Source organism: Chrysochloris asiatica, unplaced genomic scaffold, assembly GCF_000296735.1.
Source record: "Chrysochloris asiatica unplaced genomic scaffold, ChrAsi1.0 scaffold00249, whole genome shotgun sequence".
Taxonomy (NCBI): Eukaryota; Metazoa; Chordata; class Mammalia; order Afrosoricida; family Chrysochloridae; genus Chrysochloris; species Chrysochloris asiatica.
This window is the reverse complement of record NW_006408767.1, coordinates 1161201-1188028: the sequence shown is the minus strand read 5'-3', so window position 1 is coordinate 1188028 and position 26828 is coordinate 1161201. Positions and strand designations below refer to the sequence as shown.

The window sequence follows — 26828 nt, the reverse complement described above, 5'->3', positions numbered from 1 at the left end:
TTGTTGCCCTTGATTCAGTGCCCACTGATATAGCTTCTGGCCCAATGGGTAGGGTTGCAGAGGGTATGGTTGTAGCTGGGATGTATGAGCCTGATTGCTTTCTCCCATCTGGTGAGGCAAAAAGAGAAAACACACACTCAAGAGAGAGCAAACAAATAAACAAACAAACACACAACAGCAAAAAAAGAAAATAGTAAAGGAGAAAAAAAAGGCAGGAAAGAACTAGAAAAATGAGGCAATAATCAAAGAGAGAAAAGGAGTAATAAAATAAAAAATAAACAAATCACGGACAATAAATAAATAAATAAATAAATAAATAAATAAATAAATAAGAGAAAAGAAAAAGAAAGAAAATACCCACAGGAGAGAGATCCTAAAAATAAAGAAAAAGCACAAAGCACAATTAGGCAGAGGGACAAGTCAAAGAGAAAGAAATAATCAAGTAGTTAACAAAAATCAAGAGCTAAAAAAAAAAGAAGCATGTGAGGAACAAGAAACAGAGGAAAAGAAGAAGAATGAAAGTGAAGATAGAAAGGATAAAAAGCAAGGGAAGGTAAATAGAAGAGGAAATGGGAAAAGGAATAAACAAAACAAACCAAGGAAACAAAAAACCTGGGCAGGTGCCAGCCTCAGAAGACAAAATTCTGAAGGCTTCTGATAGCCAAGAACATCAAGTGGTGTGTGGTCAAGGGATGAGATGGTGGTGCTCAGCTCTATATGGATTTCCTATAGGCCTAGATGTTGTCTGTTCTAGGCACCCAATCTGAAAGTACTTCGTGCAGACCTTAAAGAAGTGGACATCAAGGTCTTTCCTTCTCAGAGGTTAGCCAGGAATGAGAGTTTCCACTAGTCCGGAGCTGACCAGAACTGGCTCTGCATGTCTGGAGCAGGCCTCAATCTTGAATACAGGCACTGGGGTTGTGGAGGATAGCTCCCAACTCACTTTTATGTGGTTCAAAACTGTGCAGCTCTCACTGCTCAGAGAGCAAGAGTTTCACTTGGGCGTTTACATGGTGGTGGCCGGTCACACCTCTGGTTTCCAGGGTAATGTGGAATACAAGAAAAAATTCCCTTGCTTTCTGCAGAAAGCAGTATGCTTCGGCACCGCCAAGCTGCCCTCTGCCTTCAAAACGTGAGAGTTCAAAATGGCCAAACCACATTTGGCTGGCCAGCACTGGCCATCTGTCTGTTTCTCCTGTCCCTTCTATACACCCACACACAGTTTCTATCTGTTCAGCTTCTTCTCTTAATGAAGACTAGTCCAGAGCTGACCAGAGCTGGCTCTGCAGGTTTGGAGTGGGGCTCACCTGAATCCAGGTGCCAGTGTTGGTGTAGATATCTCCCAATTCACTTATGAGGTGCATAACTGTGTGTACAACTCTGACCACTGAATGCACATCTGTGTTCTTTCTGATTACTGGGGGTATATGTAGATGGGGGCTGGCCACAACTCTGGTCACCATGGGAATGTGTGGTGAACAAGAAAAACTTTGCACTTTATCTCTCTGAGTCACCAGTACACCTTTGGACCACAAAGCCATAGTCTTATCTCTAAAGCTGTATGTGATAATTTAAGATGGCTACACCACATCTGGTTGGCTAGCATAGGTCACCAGTCTGTCTCCTTTTGTTTGCCATGTCTGTTCACCTTTCTTTCCTAGTATCATTCAATCTACTTCTCTGTCCCTTTATCTGAAGGTCAGGGTTCCAGGACTATCATCTGTGTTTGTGCTGTTTGGTTTTCTGTATCTTTGTTGCTTTGTTGTAGAGGGTCTGCTTAGTGTTTCTGCGTAGTCTGTCATCTTTCCAACTCCTCCTTGTTTTTTCGTTCTTTTTTAATGGTCGGAACAGTCTAAAGGTAATACTTAGAAAAACTTTTTATATAAATTAGTTCATTTGAAAAGTGCATTGGAGAAGGGATACATTATTTTGGTTGGTAAAACAAGACCATAAAAAGACAGAAAATTTCTAAGGACCTTTATTTCTCCCTCAGAAGAGTTAGCAGTTGAATGTTTATCTCCTGACCTACCTATGCTTTATAGGTAGTATTAGTGCTGTAAACGTGATTATTTGCCTAAGAAAGGGTTTTTGTTTGTGTAGATTATATAATGAACAGCTTTAGTAGGCTGTGAGTGATTTGGTGGGAGTAGGTATACACTTTATGGAATAGTTTGGTATTTTTTATGGATGGAACTCATTGGGAGGACAGATTGACATTTATTGAGAAGTGGGGTTTGAACAGCATGTACTCACTCTCTGGTTTGCTCAAATAACTGCAATTAAAACACTGTGCTTACTTACAGCTTTTGTTCCCATTACCTAAAGGAGAGTCTTTAGAGCTGTTAGGAAGTATATGTCTGACGTATGTGTAAGATAGTGGTTTCATCTCTGCCCCAGTGCTCAGGACTCTCAGGGTTGGTGAGGAGCAGTCTAATGTGCAGGAATGGAGACGCCATAGTGGAGGTAATTTGTACCATACTCAGTTCCATGTGCAAATGGATATGAGCTCCTCATGTAAACTAAGCCCATTACTTATCAGGCAGTACTTCTCACCCCATCTCCAATCCCCAGGTAAATGGTCCTTCTGGGTTCTGAGGTGACTAAAATTCCTCACATTTGTTCTGAAGTCAAGGTGGTAGCCCAGTGACTTGGGAAAGGAGGGGCTTAAGGAGGGAGGGTTGTTGAAGGGCCTTTTACTGGTTAAAAGAAATCTATGTTCTGGGTTTCTGATTTTTTAAAAATATATATATTGAATATGGATATAGAAAAATCAAATCAGATGACACAAATATTTATAAGCAAATAGCCTAGCCTTCTCACATTTTGGTATAAATCTGTGAACTTCATAACTCTGTAAAACAAGATATAAAGCAAGTATAAGAGGAAAAATAAAGTACTTTTACTAACTGGTTGTATATATATATAAAAAAAAAGACAGCAAATATTTTAAATTACTTCTCTGAAAGATTCTTTAAAGTGCACAGACATAAATTCATGAATATGTAATGTTTCTTACCTTTGGATAGCATTTTAAAATTAGATGTTTTCAAAGCTTTTCATTGTGAATTGGGTGAAAGTTCACAGAGAAAATCCATTTTTCATTCAACAATTCATACACATTTTGTTTCATGTCATTGCCTGGTTTACAAGTTTTCAAGAAGGAATTTAGTTTCAGAGTGTGTGGTGGATGATATAATGTCCAATGAATAGCTTTTATCTTGTCTAGATGAGTCTGGTGAAAGGAGATGGGGATAGGATTCAATATTGATTAACTGTTATCATGACTAATTGTGATTGTCATAGCTGTAAAGGTAGAAGTTGTGTAACAAAAAGGGGGGAGTAGTTAACCTTACATTCTAGGAACAGAGGATCCTAGGACCATCAAGAGAGAAGAGCATGAGCTGAATATGGGACCCTAACCAGAAAAGCAGAAGCTTCTTTTCTTTCCCATTTTGGCAGTGAAAAGGTAGTCACTGCTGATATTTGGAATATTTTTCCTCACGTGATTTGGTGTTAACTAATGAATCTTCTGTTGAATAAACTACAGCGCATTTTACTTGTATAAATATGCTTGGTTTACCTTTTTAATCTACAAACGAATCACATGAGTGTCTTCCAAAATTTATTTATTCAAGTGAAATTCAGATACAGAAAGTCTTAGGAAGGCAATCAGTTAACCTATCTTTAAGCCACAATTAAATACTTCTATTATTTATATAATTATTTAATTTCCACAATTATATAATTCAGAGGAACTGAAGTAATAAAATTAATCTACTGGATGTAGTTTATTCAACAGAAGATTCGTTAGTTACCACCAAATCACATGAGGAAAAGTATTCCAAATATCCGCAGTGACTGCCTTTTCATTGACAAAATGGGAAAGAAAAGAAACTTATTTCTAACTGGCTTACATAATTTAATGTGCTGGACTACAAAGTTGCTTTGAACCTCAAGGTCGGCAGTTCAGTCTCTCTGACTGCTCCTTGGAAATCCATGTGCTCATTGCAAAGAAAAGTGATCTAAGAGAACACAGTAATTATCAAACAATATCATTAATATCACACACAAATTGAAAATCTGCTGAAAATATCTAAAAGAATGGTTGCAGCAGCAGATCAGCATGGTAATTCAAGTTGAATTCTGAAGAGGATTTGGATTGAGGAATATCACTGCTGTATCTTGGTTGAAAGCGGAGAATGGCAGAAAACTGTTTACTATATCATGTTGAGTGTAGTTTGTTTTGCAAAAGCATTCAACTGTGTGGATCACAACAAACTTGTTTTAATTTTTTTTTGCTTCAATTTTACCTTGCATGTGCGCAATTGATGGTCTGTTCTACAGTTAATCCTTAGCTTTGTTCTGGTTGATGATATTTTCTCCATCAAGTGAACTATGCCAATATTATTCATTTGATTCTCATATATTCCATCTGGTGATGTCCACGGATATAGGAATGCTTTATGTTATTGAAAAGTTTTTATTTCTAATGAATAAGCCATTGATAGTGCAATATTCTATCATCTGATCTCTGGCATTGTTTCTATCACATGGCCATATTTTCCACTGCTGACTCTTCATTGTTTCTAAATTTTGCATTCCAATTCTTAGTAATTATCAGTGTGTCTTGCTAAGTATGATCAATTTCAGACTATAAATTGGTAGAAAATTTTAATATTTTGATCTTTTGCTTTTCGTTTCTTGATGGATAAATTTGAATAGTAGCAATATTAACTGGTCTTCCTTGAAGGCATGTGGATATTATCCTGTCCTTGACAGCACTGCGCTTCATCATAGAAGATAAAATACTCTTTTTGACAATGAATGTGATGCTATTCCTCTTCAATTTGCCAATCCTGACATAGTAGACCATATTATTGTCTGATTCGAAATTGCCAATACCAAACCATTTCATCACACCATTGCTTAGAATATCACTTTTTATGAGCGCTGTCTGATTTTTGGTGACTTCCAATTTTCCTAGGTTTGTACTTTGTACATTCCATGTTCTAATTATTAATGAATGTTTGACACTGTTTCTTCTCATTTTGAGTCGTAGTGCATCAGCAAATAAATGTCCTGAAAGCTTTGCTTTATCCATGTCATTAAGGGCAGTCAGGAGGCAGTTCTTCCCCAGTTGTGTTTTTTGAGTGTCTTTCAAACATGAGACTCATCTTCTGGCACTATATCAGGCAATGTTCCACTGCTATTCATAAGGTTTTCAGTAGCTACTTTTTCTGAAGTGGTGTGCCTCTCCCTTTTTACTTACCTGTCTTAGTCTGGAAGGTCCACTAAAACCTGTCTACCATGAGTGACCCTGTTGGTATTTGAAATACACATGGCATAGCTTCCAGCATCACAGCCATATGCAAGCTGCCACAGTGCAGCAAACTGTCAGATGAGTGGTCTGTCCAAAAGCAAAATCATCTTTTCCTTTCATCAAACATGCACCTTCCTCTGACTCTGTAATCTTTGTTAATTGTTTTACTTCTCTCCCACATACCCAAGTTGAAAATGGAGTTCTTTTTAATTCTTGTTTCTTTTGTTACACAATATATATTATCATAAAAATATCTTTCAGTTATTCCTTTGCTTCCAGACCTAATTCTATACTTCAGCTCTTCATTACTTCTAGTCTTCTAACTCATCTACTCCTTGTCTCTATTTCAATTTATCTTTCAAATGGCTTTAAAAGTTGTCTTTCTAAATAGTCCACCATTCAGATATTCCCTCCCCCCACAACTATTTGTACTTCTTTTATAGCACCTTCCTTGAATTATAATCTTTTATGTGCTTGTTTGATGTGATGCCAATGAGACTGGTTTCCAGAAGCCATTCAACAGAATCAGCTTCATTTTTTTTTTTTTTAAATATATAGTTACATCAACTAACTGATTAGACATCTGCCATTGGAACAGAATTTTAGGGGCTTTAATCTACATTTTTTTCAGACCAATAATGAACATTTCCAATGACCCAGAACAAACCCCCAGTAACCCAGAAAACACTCTTCAGTGACTGCAGTAAGAAAAGCTCTACACTTAATAGCAGAAAGCTTTTTTTAATGACCATAGAATCACCTTTGGAAAAATTGCCTTAGGGCCAATATAAGAACTGGCCAGATTCTCAGTATTAGAACCTTAATGACACAATTACCACCACCCTCCTTATTTAGTCTCATTTCATTAAGCACTTGCTTTCCATTAACTAAGTTGAGTCCTTTTGTTGCTCGTTGAGGTAATAAATAGTGAATGGCACCTTTCTCTAGCCACCCATCTGATTAGCTTAAAATGACCTCATACTAGTTTTACATGCTAGCATGAGTCAGACTGATGTCATCAAATCCTGTTAAATCACTGTTGATTCCCCAGGACAATCAGCACATTCCCAAAAGCTTTAACAGAAATCTTAAAAGACTTTTGTTCTTTTCCTTTTGGGCTGTTGTACAGTTAATTAGCCTTGAATTAATTAAGTCTCTGTTGACATATATTAAGTCTCTAATTTTAAGTGTCTTGCATGCAAACAACTTGTTGAGAATGATCCACCCCTCCATTTTCAGGTTTTAGTTCAGCTAAATGGAATAAAAAAATTTAATCTAAAAACATATTTACTCTGTTGGCATAGGTAGTTTGATATTAGAATTTTCAACTTCCACATGAAAGACCTGTCTTCGACTCCCAACCAATGTCCCTCATGAGAAGCCATTGCCAGTCTGTCAGTGGGGGCTTGCCTGTAGCTACCAGCCAATGAAAACCTATAATTACAATGACCCAATCCCTAACCACTCATGAGGATGGCACATGACTGGGCAGAGTTTCATTTCATTGTCACCATGAGCCAGAGTCCGGGCTGACTCAGGCAGCTAACAACAATAGACTACTAATCAGTACTTCAGTTAATGAATTATTAATAATGGCACCTGATATGTGTATCACTTCTTATTTCATCAAAGTACTTTCATATTTGTTACCTCATTTGATTTTCCAATAATCCTTTGTTGTAGCTAAAGAAGAAATTACTATCTTCCACTGTTGACAGCAAGGATGCGCGAGTTGATCAGGGTCAGTTAGCTAGGAAGTGGTAGAAGCAGAATTCCACTTGTGTAGCTTATGCAAACAAGGAGTTGATACCAAGAAATCTTACCTTAAAATTTTAGAAGTTGACTGGTGATTCCAGGAACTAGAAGAAAGGAAGAGGAGAGATGAAGAAATAAGGGAAAGAGAAGGGAAGAGGGAAAAAAATTTCTATTCATCGACAGATCAATAGTCCACATTCAAGAGAAATAGTTTAGTTAGCATTACAAAATTAATGGTTCCATATTAGGCAGTTAGAACAGGGGAGAGGGACTAAACACAGATCAACAACAGAGAATGCCAGAAACAACCTGACCTCTCAGAGTCTAGTAAAAGGAAAGATAGAAAAGGAGACTTTTCCAAAAACAGGCATGTGCAGAGGCAAAGACTGATCTGATGTGATCAGTAACTAATCATAATACCAATATTATAAGTTAACATTGTGGTTAGCTCATGAATACAATGATAACAAACTGAATTATGATCAAGAATTATATCAGACCCAGGAAGAAATGACCTATCATGGCCCTAAATTATGACAGGAAAACATAGCGATTAGGCGACGACTATCAGGAGACACAGAACCTACCCCAAAGGAAAGCAATATAAAAAGTGAAATCAAGAACTCCCTCAATGCTCCCCTCATTCCTGAGGTGGAAGCCTGCTCTCCTCTCTGCAACAATATTTATGGTTTAATCAATCTCTTTGCTTGCTTAAACCTCTGTCTTTCTGGCCCCTTTCATGTGTTTATCGTGCCAACGCACTACCGATTCTTCAGGGGAATACTGGGACCAGACCAGAGTGCCTCATCCAACTCTGACATCCGTAGCTTAAAATTTGCAGGAGCTTCTCTTTATATGAAAAAACTTCTGGACTTTTTTATACTGCCACCAAGAACAGCTAGAATTTAAATGATGGAGTTATTTTTAAAGTTTGTGTTGTTGTTAAGTGCTGTCGCATCAGTTCTGACTCATAGTCACCCCGGTGTAGGGTTTCCAAGGAGCGGCTGGTGAGCTTGAACCATCAACCTTGCGGTTCAAACCGACCTTGCAGTGCAGTGCATTAATCCACAACACTGCCACACCAGGACTCCACTTTAAAAGTTAAGAACTGTGAAATCAAAGAGACAAAAACCACAGAATGGGAAAACACCCAGGGTCAAACTGACCTTCAGGAACAAAGATTCCTCTGCTTTCTAAGATCCTTCTATGTGCTTACAATAGCCCCCGCTGCTGCTATTGTATTTTCTTCTCTGTTGGTATTAGCCTGCTGCCTGACAGTAAGAATATCAAAATAAAAAACAAAACTACTGTGATTTATGGTGACCTTACTGGACATAGTAGAACAGCTCCTCAGAGTTGCCAAGGCTAAATCTTTACAGGGGTAAACAGCCTCATCTTTCTCCTGTGGCGTGGCTGGAGAGTTTGAACTGCTGACCTTGTGGTTAGCAGTTCAGTATTTAATCCGTTATGTACCACATCACCAGGTCTTCTTGATAGCAAGGATAGTCTCTGCAAAACTTTCTGCTGCTGGTTTATTCTCTCTGGCTTAACAGTGCTCATCCTGGCCCATTACCTGGTCAAATATATGGATGGATCATGCATTTGAATCACATTTAAAAACTCATTCTGAGGTTGATTTGGAAACCTCACAAAACTGAGAATTTGGTATTGGTGTTGACAATGAAAATATTTTAAAGTAATTTGTACTGTCCTGGTGTGGTGTTATGGGATAAGCACTGGACTGTAAAATCAGTTTGAACTGCAAAGTCAGTGGTTCATACTCACCAGGCACTTCTTGGAAACCCTATACAGGGTCGCTGTAAGTTGGAACCGACTCAACATGTTTCCCTATAGAGTTTCTTGAAGAAGGCTGGCTGACCATCCAGTAATAACCAATTACTCACGTTTATTAAGCATTTGTTTTGAACTCTACACTATAATAATAATCAGTTGCCATCACATGGATTCTGATTCATGGTGATTCCACATGTGTCAGAGAACTGCAATCCATAGGGTTTCCAAATGGCTGTGATCTTTCAGTTCTTGTCAAGCTTTTCTTCTGAGTAGTTCCAAACTGCCATTATTTTGGTTAGTAGCTGAGTGCTTAACCATTGTAGTTTGTCTCCCTGGAATTTTGTGGCAATGGAAATATACAAAATATCACTAACATTGGATCAAATATTGATGACAGTCAAAGATCTGAGTAGCTGAGTACTTGATTGATACCTTACAACATTTTAGTCAAACTGAGAAATATAAAAAAGTTGGATGGTAGGTCCTATTTTTGATAGGCACGTTGTTGTTGTCCTTGTTAGGTGCCATCAAGTTGGTTTCTACTCATAGTGTCAACAGAACAAAACTATCCTCAAAATTATTGTGATGTTTCAGCCACTGTTGCTGCCACTGTGTCAATCCATCTCACTGGGGGTCTTTCTCTTTCTCTCTGACCCTTCACTTTGCCAAGCAGGATGTCCTTCTCTAGGAACTGGTCTCTCCTGATAACATGCTGTAAGTATGGGAGATGAAGTCTTGTCATCTTAATATCTAAGGAGCAGTCTTGCTGTACTTCTTCTAAGACAGATTTGTTTGTTTTTCTAACTTTCAGTATTCTTCACCTACACATAATTGAAATGCATCAATTCTTCTGCTGTCTTCCTTGTTCATTTTCAACCTTCACATGCATCTGAGGTGATTGAAAATATCATATCTTGATTCAGGTACACCTTAATCCTCAAAGTGACATCTTGGCTCTAGAACAATATAAAGGGGTCTTTTGAAGTAGATTTGCTTAAAGCAATATGTCATCTGATTTCTTGACTGCTCTTTCCATGAGCATTGATTATAGATCCAAGCAAAACAAAGTCTCTGACAACTTCAGTTGTCAAACGATGTACCCAGGTTTTCAGAGCCCCAGCTAAAGTACTTCATAAAATACTTGAAAGTTGTTGCTTGTGCTCTGAAAGCAAGCCTTGTTTCTTGTAACAGCTTATATTGCTGAAAAGCAAACCCAGTCTTTTCCTAAGAATGGCTGAATTACAATACCAATTAAATTCTCAACCTCAAATGGTGTCTAAAGTTAGAGTGAGGGCATTGATTGAGAAGTAATGGAATCCTGAAACATGGAACGGGGACATGTGGACATCCTGTAGTAGGGACAATGAGCCTCTAAATTCTATTGAATTACTCCTGCCTCTGTACAACCAGTGTTCTCACTCCTATCTGAAGAGATTACTCCAGCTTTGTCTGCTAAGTGAAACCATCTTTTCCACCTCCATCTGATGAGATTAACCCAGCTATGTCTGAAAAGTCCTTGCCTGAGACATTGCCTAGGATAGTACCTGAGACATTACCTGTGCACTGTCTCAAGCAGACACCTGGTAAGATATTACAGAACATCCCTGGGACCACTTATTTTTGTTTCTAGGCCTATAACTAGACTTAAACTAGTTATAAGCTCCAAGAAGTGAAGTATAAAATGTAACACATAAGAAGGTATGCTACATTGCTGAAGAACTGTCTGAGTTTTCTAATATAAACAAATAGAAACTTGGGGAATATTTGAAAAATTGGTTCAGTCTGAGATTATTGATGTAAGTCTACTAAGCAGAGATTCTTCATCAATGCTTCAGCTTGAGATGTTAAAAAAGGATATAGGAGCAGTGGTTTCACTAGGGGAGTACAAGGGGTTAGGACCACATCAGATGATACTGTTAAAGGGAAAGACACAAAAATGACTGTTTATAAATTTTTTTGTGCAATGATTCATCAAAACATTATTATTCTTTACAAAAGACAGTTAGAACAACATAAGCATTTTTCATAAGACCAACTTAAATTGTTGTTAAGTGCCGTCGAGTCGGTTCCAACCAATAGCGACCCTGAACAGGGTTTCCGAGGCTGTAAATCTTTACAGGAGCAGAAAGTCTCATCTTTCTCCCATGGAGCAGCTGGTAGTTTCGAACTGCTGAACTTTCAGTTTTCAGCCCGATTTGTAACCACTACGCTACCAGAGCGCCTGACAATAAGTAATGATAGTTTGTTGTTGTTAAGTGCTACCCAGTGGGTTCTGATTAATAGTGACCTTGTATAGGGTTTCCTAGGAGCAGCTGGTGGATTTGAACCATGGACCTTGTGGTTAGCAGTCCAGTGCTTGGCTTGTCCTATAGTGCCACACCAGGACTCCATAATTTGTCATTAGGGAATTACAGACTAAAACAACAATGGGATACCTCTGCTTACCTAGTTTTGTTTTCCTTAAAACTGACAGCACCCAATGCTAATGAGGATGTAGAGCAACAACAACAGGAACCTTAATTTTACAATGTTTGTTGTTGTTAGGTGCCATCGAGTTAGTACTGACTCATAGCGACCCTATGCACAATAGGATGAAACAATGCTCAGTCCTGTGCCAACCTCACAATTGTTGCTATGTTTGAACCCAGTGCTTCAAAAAATTTACAAAGTTAGGCACAGTCTTACCATGTGACCAAGCACTTGCAGTCCTATGTATTTAATCTTACTGATTTGAAGAGTCAAATGTCTATAAAATAACATGAGTAAGAATGTTTGTAACTGCCTTATCTGTAATCACCAAATATTGGAAACAAACAAGATGCTCTCCTTTGATAGGTGAATGGATAAATAAATGGTGGCACAATGATTATTATCCAGTGATAAAAATGAATCACCTACCAAGCTATGAAAATGAAAAGACTTGTAGGAAACTTAGATCCTATTTCAAAGTGAAAGAAGTCAATTTGAAAAACCTATGTATTATACTTTGTTGCTGTTAAGTGCCATCGAATCATTTCCAACTCATAGTGACCCTGAATAGTGTTTCCAGGGAGCAGTTGGTGCATTTGAGAGACTGTGAAAAGGCCCACGGGGTTCAGAAGGAGATGAAGCAGGATTGACTAGGTGACACACAGGGGATGTTTAGGACAGTGAAACTCTCATTAATGATGCTGAGTGTTGGAGAGATGACACTTTGTATTCACTTAATCCATAGAATTTTATATTATAATGAATAAGCCTTCATTCAAGGGGGCTTCAAAAAGCTGTGGAAAATTGGAATTGGCCAAAAATGGAGTTTTTCCACAAACTTTTCAAAGCCCCCTCATATATACAAATTAAAAAAAAAAAAAAATCCAGGAGATTGGCAGATCCTAGAAACAAATACAATTTATGACAGGAGAATCTACCTGGATAAAAAATATATGGAATGATTTCACTGCAGAGGAAGGGGTAAAGGTGCTGACTAGACTTAGAATGAGTGGCATCTGTAAGAATAAAGGCTAAAGGAACTGTACTTTAGATGACCAAGTGTTTTTCATGGAGTTCCAGGTTAAAAGTGATGATACTGCTATACATGTGTACTGGAATTGAATAATTAAATAAACGATGACAGATGGTTGGAGTCAGATTTCTCCCATGTTGGGTGGGAATTTATAAATAAGCAAGGGGAGGAGGCGAGGATGGTTCACATGGTAATGGATTAGAGTCATAGACCTCAATAGGAATTCACGTTTAATTTAATATTGACAAAGATGGTTGCATATAAAGACATTTATGGAAATGTGTTTCCTTTCATATGTTTCTTTGCTCCGTCTTCTGAGAAGACCTAAAAGAAATATCCCAATGATAGTGTATACGCACACTGCACCCAGATTGGGTTTCTAAGACCACGCTACAATAAAATGAATCAGGACTCGTTGGAGAAACAGATGATTCTAGGAATAGGGCAGTAACTGTACAAGACGATCCTGGAACTGCTCATAGTGCCATAAAACCAACCAACTAACCAAAACACAAAATCACACTCATACAACAATTACCAAAGAAGGAAAATGTCAGAGGTGCAGAGGAACCAACTGAACATGTTACCAAGGTCCAAAAAACATAAACGAATTTGAGTAATAAACCAAATAGCACACAGGATTATAACCCAAAGTATAAAATATCAGTTTGTTCTGATATAAATGACTAAATAAGTGAAGGAAAGAAGAATAATTAATAATTGATTAGAATAACTCTTCACGTCTCTTTTTAAATGTAATTTATTTTCTTGTTATTATTTATTGAAAATATCCACAGGAGAACATGTACCCATTCAACAATTTCTCCAAGTACAATTCAGTGATCATTGATTACATTCTTGGCGTTGTGCTCATCACTCTGGAGGTGCAGGGAGTTCGGACTACGCTGGTGATACTGTAAGGGGGAATAGTACACAAATAAGTTACTAAATATTTTGTGCAGTATTTCAGCAGAAAGTCAATATATTTTAAACTTGTGATATGCAGATGACTGTTGGGAGTGGAGAGGACTAGCAATACTTACTGATGAAGATCAAAGTATGGATTACACCTCAATGTAAAGAAAACCCTCACAACTGGACTAATAAACAACACTATGATAAACAGAGAAGAGATTGAAGTTTTCAAACACTTCATTTTGCTTGGATCCACAATCATCATTCATCGAAGCATCAGCCAAGAAATCAAACAACAAATTGCCTTAGGTAAATTTGCTCCATATGCTCTTTTTCAAGTGTTAAGGAGCAAAGATGTCACTTTGAGGACTAAGGTGGGTCTGAACCGCCTTATCGGATGGTATTTTCATTCACATCATATGTGTGTGAAAGTTGGAAAATGAATAAGGATGACAGTAGAAGAACGCATGCATTTGAATTATGATGTTGGAGAAGAATATTGGAAGTACCATGGACTGCCAGAATAACAAGTAAATCTGTCTTAGAAGATGTGCAACCAGAATGCTCCTTAGAAGTGTACTTAGAAGTGCACTTTCTACATGTTGTTAGAAAGGACCAGTCACTGGAGAAGGACATCATGCTTGCTTGGTAAAGTGAAGAGTCATTGAAAAAGAGGAAATCTCTCAAGGAGATGGATTGACACAGTGACAGCAACAATGGGCTCAAACATAACAATAAATTGTGAGGATAGTGCAGGACTCAGAGGTGTTTAATTCTGCTGTGCCTAGGTGACTGTGAGTTGGAATTTCCTTGATGGCACCTAACAACAACAATGTACTCTGGACAGCGCTGTCAATTTACAATGATCCTTTGAATCACTTGGTTTTATCTGCATGTACTTTAAGCACATGTTGTTTTCGTTAACGCTGGTGTTTTAATAGTTGCTCATTTTGTCAAAGTTCTGATGTTTTAGCTACCAGAAATCTACATGGTGTGGTTCTGTAGGATAAAGCTCAGGACCTTGAAGTCAGTTTGAATCACAGTGTTGACGGTTCAAACTCACCAGTTGCTTCTTGGAAACCCTATGAGTCAGAATCCACTTGATGGCACTTAACAACAACACTTGTGGTCATTAGTATTTGTGAAATGATATTAATGACTGTTGTGTGAATGAAGTAGTAATTAAAGGGAAAGGAGGGAAAAAAATGTTTCCATTCATGGTTGCAGGTAACAAAGTTGTAATTCAATGTAGAGATGTTTTACAACACAATTTTGTTATTAATATTCATATAGTTGAAGAAATATTACATTTAATCAAGTATGTTATTCTAGGATTAGGATAAATATTAAGCATTACAAAATATTCTTTGTAATCTGGCACGGGTGGAGGTCCGTGGAAGGATGACAGTATGTGTTACCAACCCTAGTGATGCTACTGTCTAATATTTACTTGATTGACTACAACATTAACCACAGTGTAGCCGATACTAAGTGAAGTGGAATACAGAACTGTCACAATATACTGTAGTAGAAGATATCTAAAGCCTTAGGAAAATTGGAATGGTAGAGTGGATTTATTATGTTAGCACCACAGACCCACCCAGGGAGTAGCCAAAGGACTCGTCTTTTATCACAACTGTGAAGAATAACTTTGAGAAGGGAACCCTAGAATCTTTGAAGACTCCTATGGTTGTTCTTTTATACAATTCAGATACTACAGCAAGAACTGCCCAAATTTACTAGGACTAGTCCTGATGTGGGACTGTAGGATAAGCATTGTACCACTAACCACAAAACTGGTAGTGAAAACCCACCAGTCTCTCCTTGGAAACTGTAAACAGGGTCATTGTGAGTAGGAACTGCCTCAACAATGCTTCACAACATCAACTACAATGGGGATGATTGGATCCCAGGATGGCAGGGGTCAAGTGGTAGACTTTATCATCAAACGCAAGGTGGTCTATCTCCTCTCTGCACTCTCCTTATCATCTGGCCTCAGGTTTTGGGCTCCTAAGTCTGCAGAAGCCTCCACCCTGCTACTAGACTTGCAGATTTTTAATTCATCAGCTCATGCAAACATGTGACATAGCAGAGGTCTACAGCTGTTTTTCTGACCCATAGATTTGGTACTTGTCAGTCCCCATAATTGTATGAGCCATTTTCTCACAACTGCATGAGCCACTTCCTTGAAAAGAAAATTTTACTCTCTCTATATTTATATATGCTTCATTGGTTTTGCTGTTGTAGAGAATCCAGATTAAGTCATAGTTGAGCTTGAAATGTGCTTAGGACAGCCATCAGCAAATAGCTACTCAACTTCTTGATGGTGACAGAAAAGAACTTAGGGAATGTGGCTGCTGTAGTTTTAGAAACTCCAGCGCTCTAAATGAGCAATTGAGCATTGTGAATGAAGATCTTATAGGACTCTCCTCACAACATTGCCCATACATGGAAACACACATACACAGGCAGAAAAAAACCTATTGCTAGTTGGAACGTGTTCCATTTTTTAAAAAAATGGAGTGCTCCTTAGGTGTCATGCACTGAGAGATTTCCAAATAATTTTATAATCAAATTGTTGGTAGTGGTGGTACGTGCTGTTGAGTTCATTCCTACTCATAGCTACCTTGTATAGGGTTTCCCAGTTACTACTTATAATGGCCCTGTACCAGGTTTCTGAGGAGCAGCTGGTGAGTTTGAGCCACTGACCTTGTGGTTCCAATCAACCTTGAGGTCAAGAGTTTATCAGGGCTCATAATCAAATTAGATATTAGTCATTTCTTTTCATCCACAAGTATTTTGGCAGTTGAAATAGACAAATTAATATTTGTTGCACTTATATAATGATCAGACCGAACATAAGGAGACCAGTCTTGATGTTCACAAAGGGGGCTGTATTAGTTTTCTGTAGCTGCTATAAAAATGATCCCAAATTTGGTTGCTTGAAACAACAGAAATTAATTATTTCACAGTTCTGGAGACCAAAAGCCTGAAATTGCAATGCTGGTAACGTTGGTTCCTTTTGGAGGTTCTAAAACAGAATCCACCCCATGTCTTGCTAACTTCTTATGGCTGAAGACAATCTTTGCCACTCCTTGGCTTGCAACCAACCCACTCCAATTTCTATCTCCATTGCCACATGGCTTTCTCCTCTGATGTGCTTTCTCTTTTCATCGTCTCTTATAAGGACACTTGTCGTCTTAATCCAGAATCTCATCTAAAATATTTCTGCCAAGATGATTTTCCAAATAAGGCCATATTCACAGGTTTCAGGAATTAGGACACAGATGTACCTTTTTTTTGGAGGGAGAACACAGTTCAATACATTTAAGGGAGAGACATTTTTGTGGGGGGGAATAGTTTATTTAAAAATTATCTCAACAAAAATTGAAATATTTGGGTGTTACTTTATGGTTTTTCATAAAAAACATACTACATTGTAAATGGAGTTTCAAAGTTAGACAAAGAATTGACCAAAATCAAAGGACACTATTATGTTGCTAGTTTTAAGTGCCATTGAGTCTGTTCTGACCCATAGTGACCCTATATAGGGTTTCTGATGAGCAGCTGGTGAGCTTGAACCACCGACCTTGCAGTTCAAATGGCTTTGCAGTCTGGTGCATTAACGCACAGCACCATACCAGGACAATATAGAAAATGGATAGGAAAAAGTTTCATTTGGTAAGGTTAATCAAAAGGATGCATAACCACATCATGTTGGATGGATGTAAAAGTGGTAACCTTGTGCTTTTATTTAATGAAAGTACTTACCAAAACACTACATTTATAGAGGTGTCAAACTCCCACCTGGAAAGGGATCACATTCTATTTTACATCTAAATTTACTTTAACTAACTGAATTCCAAGGCAACAGTTGCTTAAAAGAATTGAATAGTTAAATAATGGCTAAATAATTTAGTGCATTAAATTAAAATGAGGACAATAATACTTGAATAATGTCTCAAAAATATACAGCTGGGAAAACTAACCACTATACACAAAATAACAGTTGTTAAAGTGACCACTCAAAAGGCTGGACAGTGCAAGACATGCTTTTCCTGTTACAAGCTCTAATCAGGAGCACAAAAGAAATGAAAGCTTTTGTTGAACATTATAGGGTAATGAAAGGTCAAAATTAGGATTAAAAAGCTTATCCAAGGTCACCTGCTCAGAAATGAAATACTTGCTCATAGTGCAATTTTTTTTCAATGAAATCTGCTTCAATGACAAAACTGCATCCCAGAGTTGTGTCCCTTATTCAGTCACCTTTGATGAGTAAGTGCCATAGTGGTGAGTGAGGCAGAGCACTAGTTACCAGAGGTCCGCTATTAATAGAAAGAACATTGGAATTTGAGGCTGTGCCTTAGCCAGTGTACCTGAGCCCTACAGAGGATAGAAAATGCAACGGGCTTCAATATTATCTTGCCCTTGTAAAACTGAAGGACAAATGGACTAACAATTACCCTCTAGGGGCAAGCTGTTGTGTTGGAAAATTGTTAAGCACTTAAATAAACTATGAAGCTGCTTTAAAAAGCGAAATGTAGAGGTTCAAGATCAATACTAGTGTAAGAACTTTTAAAGTGAGTTGAATAGGCAATCCATCCATCCATCCATCCATGCAAATGTAGGACATGGTCCCTAAAGAGAACTGAAAACATGTACATAACAACTAGGTAAGTCCCTTGCCAGTAGTTTATAAAATATATTGTCAATACTGTAGAGACCCCTTCTACAGTTAATACTATGGAAGTCCATTTTAGTTAACCATTACTTTAATGGTTAACTTCAAAAAGCATTCACTACTTGTCAGATATTCCAGACAAAGGTCAAATGTAACAAAAAGTCAACTTTAAAAAAATAGTGTTCATTTAAAAAGCAGGTCTTTTCTTTCAAGTGAACAGGGTAGTTTCTGAATTTAAACTTAACTTCTAGCCCGTCAAGATGGTTTACCATACTTATATAATGTGCATATATGCAGAAACAAACTTTAATCATTATCTGCACAGGATAAGAGCTAACTCCTCAAAACACCATAGAACAGGCCTGGTTAGTACAAATCCATTGCAAAGTAAAAAGGTTCTGTGCATCAGTTCACCCAGGAGAAGCGGGAAAGAAAGTCTTAACCATGAAACAGTTACAGTGTTAAATTGTGTTCTGAAAGCCAGGAAACCTATGGAACAGTATGTTGCTCACAGTGTCCTGATATGCCTAACTGCTTAAGCTACTAAGCCACATCTCCTCTGGAACTAGAACCACATTCAAATTTACTTCCTATTCCAAAGATGTTTAGATTTCCTAAGAGAGTTTGTGGCTTCCACTGTCTTTTTTTGTTTCCAAGGAGATTCCTCATTCTGTCTAGAACCTGAGGAACTGCACTTTTCATTGATTCTCAAAGTTTGTGTTCCAGCTCTACCAACCATGCATTCTGTTCACCTGTAAGGGGATCTCCTCTAACAATTTTTGATCCTGGTCCTGAAACTGTGCCTGCTGTTTTGTCCTTTGGTGCAAAGCTCTGAAATTTCACACCTGAGAACAGTCACATCAGCACCGTTTGTTTTAACCTGTTGTTGGAATTTGGTAACCTCTTGTCTTGAAGGGTTTTTGCTGCTTTGATGTTAGCACTGCAAAGGGTCCTGGCACTGGAGGAGCGCCCACGAGTCTTTCTGATACCTCTGATCCTGGTAATTTCTTCTTTAGAAGTGGAACATGTCCCTTAAACTACTGAAATACTTCATGAACTTGTTGAGTGGCTCTGGTAGAATTGGAATGTCTCAATACACAATAAAGTTGATCAATCACCTTTCCTGGAATGAAGCAACAGAGACTGGAGTCCACATATTTCATAAAAGTCATGTTGAACAATGATAGCCTTGTTTCAACAACCAGGACGTCTTCATGATGAGAGAAGGATTGGTAATACATGTTGGTTTTTTTAATGTTTTATTGTGAATTATGTGATAGTTTACATGGGAGAATATTAGTTTTACATTCATTCTATCATATATCATTTCATTGCCATGGTTACAATCCCCTCCATGCATCATCAACCAACCAAAGGGTATACCCTTCAAGCCTGCCCCCCACACCCCCCCGGTCATCAGCACACAGCCCCTCTCCCTCTCTGGATCTATAGTCTCCAGCCACTCCATCTCTCCATATCATCGTCTCTGCCTCCGTCTCAGGCATCACTGCTTCTCTGGGTAGGGTCCCACTCTCCACTCTTCTCCATTGATGGTCCTAGGGACCTCTGCTCCTAGATTGAAAAATTAATCACTCCCCTCCTTCCTATAAAATGTCTACCTTTACATTTCCAACCCTCACAATCAGTCCTGATAACAATTATTCACTATTGTATCACAAGAGACCTATCTGCGTTTAATTTCATCAGCCCTGCCTAGACAGATTAGATACTACTCAGTGGAGATTCTACCTTCCTCCAGGCCCTCTGGATCTAGGTTCCCTCTTGAAAGCTTGTAAGCCAGTCACTTCTTACCTTTGTAGCTCTCCCCCCCTGCCCATTTTGGGTAGACAATGTCCAAGTTGCCCATCCCTGTCTACTCTGTGTGTGGAGGGGGTGGGAATGATTCTTGCAGTAAGGATTTGTTCCCTCTTTTGAGCTACTGCATCCAAGTGTAGGTCAAGGTCATCAAATTGTATCAGATTACTCTTTTTTTCCTCTTCTTTCTTCTTCTGGTTGAGCTCTGATCATCTAGTCATTGAAACCAGGTCAAGTGGGTATTATCTGCTAGTGTGGGTGTTCTTGTGCATATGCCCTCCCTTCTTATCAGCTGGACACTTCACTCGTCACTCTAGTCCTCTGTGGCTATGTCACTGACTCTGGGCCCAAGAGTCCCCAGGTCTTGCCACACTGGTCAACCAGGTCTCCACCCGGGTTCACAGGAATCTATTGAACATTGTAGGGCTTAGCTCACCGCTTCATTGCTGTTTTTCCCTCACTTCCCTTTATGGGTGACGAGCGTGGTCACCAATCAGAGCGTGTATTCCCATTGAGTCTTAGTCTTGGAAGAGGGTTTGCACTGACGGGACCCGACCACTTGCCTTGATATCTCCTGGGCAAGCAACTTGCTTGTTCTTGTAGTAACAGTCGGTCTGCCTCTATTGTTTTGTATTTTTCCTGTAGGTGTTTCTTTCAAGAAGTATCTTCTCTTCTTCTAGCCTCTCCAGGCTGGTCTGCTTGTCCTTCCAAGTGGAAATTTTCTGTCTCTGAGGATCTGGATGTGGTTCAGGCTTCCACCTATAGTCTTATGTATTGCAGAAGCTCCACAGGAAGCCTCCTTCACTGGGCACGTTGTAGCCCCATTTTAGGTATTCCAATCAGTTATAGGCAGAAGATGGACGTTAATACGTTTTTGTTTTTGTTTTTGTGATCAAACTCTTATAATCAGTGTTCTCAATCATTGCTTCCCTGACTCATTTTTCTCTTGTGTACATGCTCCTGGAACATGTAGGCTGAAGGGTTTAGTGCTGTATTGTTCATTAAAACTTAGAAGAATAAGGAACTTGGGAAGAAAACCAGAAGGCCATGATTACAGGCCTCAAAGGAAAGAAAGTATCTAGATGCCCAGATGTCTTCAATAAAATCATTGACTTTGTTTGAAGAGGGAAGGAGGAGTTACTCCCAGGATGTAAGGGACCTTGATTTGGTGGCGTGCAGCTTGTACTCCCAAGACTGGAGAGCCATTACATTCTGAGAAAGGAATGTGACAATGACAAATAGATTGATTCCCAGAAGGTTATAAGAACTCCAACCACATGGGGGAGCGTAAAACAGTTTTTGAGAAGGAACTCACTGTCTTCCAGATTTGTCAATAAAACGTATGTTGATTCGACCATCTCTGTGGTTGGCTACAGCTGCTGGTGGCCAGAACTTTTGTTTGGTAAGAATGATGGGTTAATTATTTCTCCTTTCTGACTCTCTCCTTGGAAATTGTGTTTTAACTTGTTTCTGACATAAATTATGGTACCTCTCCACTTTCAGAAATCCCTAATTCTCTGGCAAACCAAGTCCATTCTTTCACCAGCTAGGCTTGTTTTTGTTGTCAGGTGCCATCGAGTCAGAACCGACTCATAGAGACCCCATGCATAGCAAAACAAAACAATGCCCGATCCTGGGCCAACCTCACTACCGCTGCCACACTTGAGTCCATCAACGCTGCCACCTGTCCAATCCATCTCGTTGAGGGTCTTCCTCTCTTTCTCCAACTCTCCATCTTACCAACTATGATATCCTTCTCCAAAAACTGTTCACTCCTGACAATATGTCCAAAGCCAGCCAGGCAGAATTGGCTAATTTCTCGGAGGATGTTCTTGGGCTATGATGGTGCTGTGGCCGCTGCCTTGTTCCTCAGTCATCCATTCCTCTGACATCGTCCCATCTTGGGGGGTTTAATTCCTTCTAGGGGTGACTATTTTAAAAGTTACCCAAAACTTAGAAATAAGGTCAAAAGGTGGGCAGCACATACTTATAATGCCATAAAGGGGCAAAGCCCATCCAAGGATTCTCTAGGGGAATATATTTTGACACACGTAATAACTTTTGAATATTAACTTTTGGCATTTTGAAGGAATATATACTTTACATTTTTCTTCATTTATAAGGCATAACTTTATAAACTCTTTACATTTAAAAAAACAACCTTTATTTTAAATATTTATTTTTCATCAAGAAGCTGTGGTAAATTGATAGTTCACCATACAGTTGAGGATATATACTGTCATGTTTTAGGTTGACTTTTATTTACATCCTAAGGATTCATGGTGGTGGTGGTTATGTGCCATGGAGTCGGTTCCAACTCACAGTGACCCTGTACAGGGTTTCCAAGGCTGTGAATCTTTATGGGAGCAGAAAGCCTCATCTTTCTCCCATGGAACAACTGGTAGTTTCGAACTGCTGATCTTAAGGTTCACAGCCTGATTTGAAACCCCTACACTACCAGAGCTTTTTTCCATTTATCAATGTAAGAAATTAGCCAACATTAGGACAAGAGCAATCAATCAATTACAGAGCACATTTATGAAAACAAATCTTCTCAATCCTTTTAATTTTCTTCTCCAATGGAGTGACTATCTTGATTACTAGATATAGAGAAGAATGCAATATTTTCACTTTAATTGTACATCTGTTGGGTCAGAAGGTGGTGCTAGCCAGGAAGTGACTATAGCTTATTAGGACCCTCTCCTTCCAGCCAGGGGTGACTCAGTGGTTCCAACGGAAACCAGGGAATGCTAAGTCATTGCTATGCATACCGCCATATTAGAATGATGTCACACTGTTATATAATCTGTGAGTCATATTAGGCAAGACACCTTCTTTGTGCTGTAGTAGTACATAAGGACTCAAAATAGAGGAGAAGAAAGAAAGAGATGGAGGGAAGAAAGCCTGAGAGAGTTCTGAGAGCTAAAGAGGGCAGAAGAGCTACCTGAGACACCTTTCCCTGTTGACCACTGTTATGCTGAATAAAGGAATGAACCATCTCCACCCCCGCACCTCAAGTGTTCTTTCGACTGTCTGACCCAGTGAACCTATTGAGGTGGGGTCTTGAGAGACATCTACATTTCATAGTTTTAATAACACAGCCAGCAGCAACTGTTGATTTGTTACTGCTGTTATTAAGTGCCACCAAGTCAGTTCCAACTCATATCCACCCTGCATATGGTTTCCAAGGAGTAACTGGTGGGTTTGAACAGCCAGCCTTGCAGTTAGAAGTCCAGTGTTTATCCAACACATCTACTGCTGGATACAGTATCATAAAGTAAGGTAAGTAAATGATCTCTTGATAGTTACACATCTTGACTTTGAGGATTATTCAGGCTTCTTATTTCTTGTCCTCCTAACTGCTAATGGGTGACATTTAAAAATCATTAAGACTTCCACTTGAGGTGAGATGAGAAAATTCAATACAAGTAATTAAAAATTAACCTGGTTCATCTCACTGCTTTTTAATATTTCTGAGGACAGATCATTATAAGAAATAGTTAATATAACTGTTTCTCCTCAATTCCATGTTAATCATTGATAATGAGCTGTAAAGCTACACACACATATTTGTGGTAAAAATGAACATTTGAGCACAGATCTACAGTTCCTTGTTCACTATTTACAGGCTGTAATGAAAGGAGAAACTTTGGAAAAGCTTCTTTAAGGAGAGGGGATAAGATGGTTCTTGACGATCTTTGTCCAAATCACCTTCAGGTTGTTCTGCTTGTATTTCTGAAGGTAGTTTGGCATTTCAGATGTTGACGGACACTAGTTACTATGACTCCAAAATGATAGAGCTGGTGCAAATGGATGAATGTACTGCCTAGCTTTAGCCAATGTGGAGAAAGGATGATGTAACTAGAGATTATAGTGCACTCCATTTAATTTCAATTCTGAAAATATTCATAAAGCCAAATTAAAAAACTCAAATGTCAGTTTGATAAAGAACACACTTTATCACACAGATCCTAGTTTTCTTGTACGCTAGAATGATAAATTACTAGATGGAGTCGGAATAGGAATATGGCATTTCTATTTCAGTGAAAGTTCTCCTTTAAATTCTGAACAACAACAGTACTAGTCAGCTGTGAGATATTTGGAATTGATTACTATTTATTATATTAATGGTGTTATATTAATAATATTAGTATTTATAGCATTAACTTATAATGCATGAAAGCATGGTGGCTCTGTAAGATAAGTACTGAACTGCAAATCACAAGTAAAATAGTCTGTATCCCAAGCTCGGTGTAGGTCAGCCAATGGGAAGAATGAGATGAGAGTTCCGCCAAAATATCTATTTAGAGTTTGGAACAGAACGCACCCTAAATAAAGTGCTTTCTTCTACTCTTTATGTTTTCAATGATTGGGTGAGGCCCACCCACATTAATGGGGACAATCTGCTTTATTTAAGACCAACAGATTTAATCACACGTAACTACTCCATAACAGAGTCTAGATCAGGAAACTGGGCACCAGAGTCTTTGCAAGTCGGCATATAAAATTGATCATCCATAGTCTATGTAAGTTGACATATAAAATTGACCATCTCAATCCCAGATTTTGAAACTGATAAAGGACCAGACCCTTCAACAATATTTTACACAGTGGTTTATTATTGTAAGTCCTGCCTCTAGCCGTCCTGTTCATCTGCAGAACTGAATACAGTCACCTTTCCTATCTGCAGGTTCTGTATCGGCTGATTTAACCAACCACTGGTCAAAATATTTGTTGGGGGGTGTAATTAAATGGTCAAAGCAATCCCTGAAAGGCTTAAAGGGAGTTAAAGTGTTATTTATATAGCATTCTTGTTGTATTAGGTATTAGAAGTAATCTACAGATAATTTAAAGGATATAGGAGGGTATGTAAAGGGTCTATGTAAATACTACATCGTCATTGTGGTAATGGTCGTGGTGTGCCATGGAGTTGGTTCTGACTCATAGTGACCCTGTACAGTGCTCCTGAAGCTGTAAATCTTTACGGGAGCAGAAATCCTCATCTTTCTCCCAGAAACAGCTGGTAGTTTCCAACTGATGATCTTTAGCTTCGCAGCCTGATTTGTAACCACTACGCTACCAGAGTATATGAGAAACTTGAGAATCTGTAAAGTTTGGTATGGGGATGATTGTATCTATACCATAAAGTTTGGCACTAACCCCTGAGTTAAGGAAGGAACAATAACAACAAAGTATCAGGAATCCCATGTCACCAATGAGTGGTTGAGGAATTATGCCGTTTTTCATTCAGTGTATCCATCTAACAAACTCATATACCCATAAATTTGCCTAGTATGCCTAAGTGTGAAGGGGTTGCAAGTTTACAAAAAAGCCATGTAACAGATGCCTTGTTTAAGTAAAACTATGGTAGTTGTCAAGCACTCTAGCCTGGAATCAGGTATACCTGCAGTCAGGGCTGGGGTTTTGACACCCCTGCTGAGCAGCACCATTCTCAGTGTGGACAGCACTGTGTATTATGATTCTCTGTTTGTGTAGTTTTCACAGGCTGTCTACTGTCCTTTCCTGAGAGTATATGTCTCCACTGTGGGGTGTATATAAGATAGTCCACCAAGGTTGCAGCAAAAACATCAAGAATTCTGATATTTATTTTCTATATAAATAGTAACCAAGGAAACCTTGCTAATATTTAATATCCTGGTGGTACATAGCACCCCACCTTGGTTAGTGTGTTAGTCGGTCCTGTCTACCTGATGGTAAAGAAGGAGGAGTAGGTAGGTGCTCTGAGGTACCAAAAGACAGCATCTCCTTACTCCCCGTTGGTCAGCACACCATGCCATTAGGTGGTTTTACTTATTGTGTTATGTTAAAGTGTTTGATCTTTACAAAGGTCTGTAATGAGATGGGGAATGACCAGGAAGATCTTTTGAACTACATATGATTATTGTTGTTAAGTGCCATCGAATTGTTTCAGACTCATAGTGACCCTGAGTAGGGTTTCTGAGGAGCGTCAGGGGGATTTGAACCATCCAGTGTTTATCCTACAGCTCTACACTAGGATCTCTTGTACTACATATTAAGTGACCTTGGTGGTGCAGTGGTGAAGTACTGAGCTGCTCAGGGAAAGGCTGGCATTTCCAGCCCACCAGCTGGTCCTTGGTAGGAAGATGTCACAGTGTATATTCATAAAGATTGGTGGTTGTGTGTCAGGGAGTTGGTTCTGACTCATAGTGACACAGTAAATATTTGTAAGGCTGTAAATCTCTGTGGGCAGAAAGCCTCATGTTTCTCCCACCCATAAAAGTTATAGTCTAGGAAACCCTATGAGGGTAGCTCTACTCCTCTGTATTATAGGATTACTATGAGTGGAGTAGACTAGACAGAAATTTGGTTTGCATGGTTTTTTTGTGTGTGTGGGGAGGTGGGAGGAGGTAATTCTTTGATTACTTCATGACGAGGTACCTCAAACAACTTTCAAGTTTAATGGTGAATTATCCATTCACCTGTTTTTATGAAGTCTCTTTTTCAGCAAAGACAAAAATAGTTTCAACACTGAAAACAAGTACAGAAGTAAACAATTGAATATCAGACCTGGAATAACTATTGTAAGTGTTAAATAAAGATCTGATACATTAATGATGCATAACCAATATAAATGATTTAGGTTTTATTTTTGTTCCATCATATATGAGATAGAATGAGAATTATATAAAAACTTCATTTCCAGGTTTTATTTTTGTTCCATCATATATGAGATAGAATGAGAATTATATAAAAACTTCATTTCCATTTTTATACTTTTCTTGCATGTGTTTTAGAATACAGATGCAGTAGTACATATATTTAAGAAGCCCTGGTGACACAATGGTTAAGCACTGTGCTGCTAACTGAAAGGTAGAAGTTTGAACCCAACCAGTAGCTCCTTGGGAAAAAATACCTGGCAATCAGTTCCCGTAAAGATTACTGTCTAGGGAACCTTATGGGGTAGCTCTACTGTCTTATAGGGCCACTACGAGAATCCATTCAACAGCACACAACAACAATGACAGTATATGTACAAGGGGCTTCCAAATGTTCGTGGAAAAATT

General features: G+C 38.6%; 1 pseudogene; it reads right to left on the bottom strand.

The window, feature by feature from the left end:
- Positions 1-18550: 18550 nt before the first annotated feature.
- LOC102838299 lies at positions 18551-25232 on the bottom strand (annotated as a pseudogene).
- Between the last annotated feature and the right edge of the window lie 1596 nt (positions 25233-26828).